This window comes from Melitaea cinxia, chromosome 12 (assembly GCF_905220565.1).
Source record: "Melitaea cinxia chromosome 12, ilMelCinx1.1, whole genome shotgun sequence".
In the NCBI taxonomy this organism is placed as follows: domain Eukaryota; kingdom Metazoa; phylum Arthropoda; class Insecta; order Lepidoptera; family Nymphalidae; genus Melitaea; species Melitaea cinxia.
Window position 1 is genome coordinate 16,419,863 of NC_059405.1, and position 5,369 is coordinate 16,425,231.

A 5,369-nucleotide genomic window follows, 5' to 3' on the forward strand; every position below is an offset into this window, starting at 1 on the left:
GAAAGGAAATATTTATTTATTTATTTATTTATTTATTTATTTATACTTTATTATACACCACAACAATAAACACAAATAAAACATTCATAGACTATGAAGTAAAATGGGCGGACCTATGGCTATTTAGCCATCACTTCCAGACAACCCAATACCCACCCCAATATTTACTTTGTGTCCAATATTTGGGAAATATAATTTTAAACCCTTTAAGTAAGATCTTGATATGTCCCTCATAATTATCTCAATTACGGTAAACCATATGTCACCCGAGCCTTTAGGTCACCTAGAGGCTGTTGGCGTACGCAAAGTATAGTGTAACGCTAAAATTTCCACACAGTCATGACAACTCTATAATAGATTGGTTGGAGAGTTCTACAATATATTTACGTGATTTATAGACTTTATTATATATACTTGAGAACCAATATAGAATAAAAATATGTACCTAATAATTATTCATATATATTAAATATTTTTATTTTAAATGAGCACAGCAGGAAATTTTCTGACCAAAATCTGACGCAGCCCGATTGAGGAAGTACCTCGACCTTACAGAAGATGACAGCAAAATAATACTGCCTTCAAGCAGTGTTGTGTTGGGTAAGGTGACCAAAGTTCCTTGGGGGATTGGGGATAGGGTCGGCAACGCGCTTGTGATGTCTCTTGTGTTGCAAGCATCTATAAGCTACAGTAAATGCTTGGTTTGACATATGCTTGTATGCTGACTAAATCTATAATATAAAAATGAGTCGCTGAATGTGTTGCTAAGCGCAAAACTCGAGAACGGTTGGACCGATTTCGCTAATTCTTTTTTTAAAATATTCCTTGAAGTACGAGGATGGTTCTTACGGAGAGAAAAATTCAAAAAAAAAAAAATTTAAAATTTCCTGAAAAAGTCTAAAAACAACACTTTTCTATACTCCCATACAAAAGATTTGTGATAATACTTAAAAGTCAATTTGAACTTTAATACCATACGATAAAGTTTGTGTTAGGCGATACGAAGTTCGCCGGGTCAGCTAGTTTGATATAAAAAAAAAATTCATGCTCCCTCCCTATCTATGCTTTTCTGTTTTGATGTGATCGTGTTAGTATGTAGATTAGGTACCTATTGCTTGGCCAGTTCGTTTAAAAATTTGAATTCTTAATATAGGGCTATTAAATATCATTATGTAAATTTAATTTAGAGTAATGTTTATAATTGTGTCATAACATACCTATATTAAGGAAACATTATCTTTGAATTCGTCACGAAAAAAATAAATAAAAGGCATTCAGTTGGTGTGCTTCGGAGCTGACTCACGTGTTTATTACGATGACGCACCTTGTATTGTCTTTGTTTTAATTTAATCGACAAAATAAGGTATACGGAAATGTAACGAGATTACGTTTTTATCTCTTATCTTTTCATTTTTATTTTTCTTTATTTCACAAAATCCGTTCTACTAACTATAAACTACTTCTTGTCCAATTTTAAGTTTGTATTAAAAATATATTTTTTATTGTACTTTAAAAAAAATCATAATTAGAAGTCATTTTTAACCGACTTCCAAAAAAGGAGGAGGTTCTCAATTCGACTGTATTTTTTTTTTTTTTTTTTATGTATGTTACATCAGAACTTTTGACCAGGTAGACCGATTTCGACAAATTTTGTTTTAATCGAAAGGTGGTGTGTGCCAATTGGTCCCATTTAAATTTATTTGAGATCTAACAACTACTTTTCGAGTTATATTCAATAATGCGTTTTTACTTGACGCTTTTTTCGTCGACCTACGTTGTATTATACCACATAACTTTCTACTGGATGTACCGATTTTGATAATTCTTTTTTTTGTTGGAAAGGGGATATCCCTAGTTTGGTACCGTGATAAGGAAACTAGGATCTGATGATGGGATCCCAGAGAAATCGAGGGAAACTCTCGAAAATCCGCAATAACTTTTTACTGGGTGTACCGATTTTGATAATTTTTAATTTAATCGAAAGCTGATGTTTATCATGTGGTCACATATAAATTTTATCGAGATCTGATAAATACTTTTTGAGTAATCTTTGATAACGCGTAGTTACTCGACTATTTTTTCGTCGATCTACGTTGTATTACTCTTGATTGAAGTCGGTTTTTTTTCGTTTGCGAGCAAACACAATTATTACAAACGATGTCGGCAAGGGCGAACGTATCTCTGTAAGAGATCTCTACCAGTCTACCCATGGTGGGAAGAGATGACGTTACCGCGGGACTCATAAGTGCATTTGTGATAAAGTGAAAAAAAAAACTGAACAAAAAGGTTAAAAAAGCGTATACTTATTTTGAATACATACATTAAAAATTAGTGATATAAAATACAGAAAATAATGAACTTCTATGAAAATCTTTCTGAGCTGATGTCCTGATGCAAAATTAGTTCTCACTTCTTAGTAGACGCTTATTAACTATTTACAAAATCCGAAAATTTCAAACTATTTGATGAAAAGCTGAGGTACTCAAAAAAGAAAGAAAACTGACACAGAACAACGCTTTCATTTATAAATCGTAATCATGAGTCATTCTTCCATTTGTTAGTCAATTGATTTAATTCTGTATTTCTTTGTAGGTACGTAAATTTGTAAAGCTATTGCATAAGTACGATTTTATTAACTTTGAAATACAGAAAATTGAAATTATATGTATTTTCTTATCTGTAATAACGATAATTATCACATTTGATATTGACTTTTCTTAGAATCTTTATTCCAAACTACCTGTGCCCGCGATTTCGACCGCATGGAATTTAACAAAAAAGATATTGTTTAGTTCGCAGTTATAAAATAAACAAATTTCTAAAATAAAAGTTGTCTAAGTTACTCCTTATCACATCAGCTATCTGCCAGTGAAAGTCCTGTCAAAATCGGTTCAGCAGTTTCAGAGATTAGACAGCACAAACAAATAAGCAGACAGACATAAATTGTAAAAAAAATTATTTTGGTATATGTACCATGTATACATCCATATCAATCATTACAGCCTACACAGTCCACTGCTGGACATAGGCCTCCACAAGTTGACGCCAAAAATAACGTGAACGTGTTTTGCCCATAGTCACCATGCTGGGCAGGCGGGTTGGTGACCGCAGTACTGGCTTTGTCGCACCGAAGACGCTGCTGCCCGTCTTCGGCCTGTGTATTTCAAAGCCAGCAGTTGGACGGTTATCCCGCCATCGGTCGGCTTCTTAAGTTCCAAGATGGTTGTGGAACCTTGTTATCCCTTAGTCGCCTCTTACGACACCCACGGGAAGAGAGGGGGTGGCTAAATTCTTTAGTGCCGTAGCCACACAGCACATCCATATGCATTTAGTTAAAGTTGTTATTTTAATATTACAAACAGACACTCCAATTTTATTTATTTGTATATAGATAAGAAATATGCATTCACTACGACTACATAATTATCTATATAAAAAAAATGATTCCAAAAATGTATGTTCATAACAAAGTTTATTTAAAAGAAACTTTAAAAAAATCATTATATGCACGAAAAAATATGGTGGTTCATAGTTCGTAGTGTCAACTAGTAGCATATAATACAATTTTCAACCCTCGATTTTCTTACAACCAGTTAAGTACGCCCATACACATTATTACCGTTATCAATTTTGAGGGTACCCAGTAAAAAGCCACGGGTTATTAAAAGGTATTTAAGCGTAGGTACGTAGAATTTGTTATAATTTTATGGCCCTTATAGTGTTACACTGATTTAAAAATTTAAAATCCTGGTTTAATCTTTGGTTCCTTAACTTTTTCTTCACTATCTTTTGTTATGGAGCTGGAAAACTGGCAACACGTAGAAGTTGCACATTTATTTTATATTTATTATAATTGAAAAAACTTGAGACATTATTTCAACTGAAACCTATTTAGGTTTAATGCGTTTCAATTGGCCCAAAAAAGCATAAAATTAATATCAACTTATTAATTTTAAAGAAACAAATAATACACAAGTTGTAAATTTCATACCCAACTTATAATAATAAAAAAATATCTTCCAATTATTAGAACAAATGGAAAATGCAATACTTTAATAAAAAAATATACTTAGATTTTAATAAATCAATTAATTTTGCTGACCTCTTTTATTAAATTTCCCTTTTATTCACCCCCAGTTTTATTTGACAAAAGGTAGTGTATTAAGAAATGTTTTATATAACTTATTCTAGTTATTCCCACTTTTGGTATTTGAGATATTTATAATAGAACATATAGAATTATATTTTGTTCTTACCTCGAGTTTTTTTTTTTTTTTTAAAGATCAAAGTTCAATTTTCAATTTTCATGGTACGTACTCAGAATTTTGTAAAGGTGGGGCAAAACAATAAGGCCCATGTCCAGCAGTAGACTGCAATAGGCCGATGTGACACATATCAAATTTATATACTTAATACACATGAGTTCACGCCATTTTTAGTGCGAACTTGTGGAGGCCTATGTCTAGCAGTGGACTGCGATTGGCTGAACTGATGATGATGATGATGAAACATATCAATATTGTTATTTTATTATAGCATTTAGTATTTATTATATTCATAAAATTATGTGTGCATAAGACCTGTACCCATTTCGACTTCAAATCATGACATTACAACGATCAGCAATATAATATTATTACGAGTAGGTACTTACATATACATAATTTTAAACTCATAAGAATGCAGCTAATTGATAAATGTACGGGTCAATGAACTACCTACAGAATAACAAATTATTGTTACGATTAGTTGAACTGCGGTGAGATTTGACTGATGAAGTTCATTATTGAGCTTAGTCATCATAAATAGCGTTTTAATTGATATAATATTACAGATATAATTACTAAAAGTTATTCTATAATATATCCATTAAAAACTCTCAGTACGTAGATACTAACTAAACTATAATAAAACTAAAACTACAATAATAATATAAAGATTAACAATTCGAATTTTGTCTTTGTTTGTTCAGGCGTCTATCGTAGTCAAAATAAAGAAAGGACTAGAAATGAAACAATATTCGAAATGAACTATTTAGTTTTAAAAATAGGAGTGTAAATAATTGTCGGTAGTTATATTCTGATGGAACTGCATTGCAGGTAGATCACGCGATAGTATAGTAAGAGCACACAGGAGTAAAATAATAATTATTAGTATATTATAGGTAACCATTATCTTATGTTATTTTCATAACGAACAATTCCATAGTCGTTTTGTTTTCAATACAATTCGTATGGATTATGAATGAATCATCGAGGACGCACGATACGACACAAAGATTAGTAGGTATGTGTACAGCTGTCGACGCACCAAACTTGGCAAGGGATAATATACTTTAAATTTAACTTATATAAAGTTCAGGTAGTGGC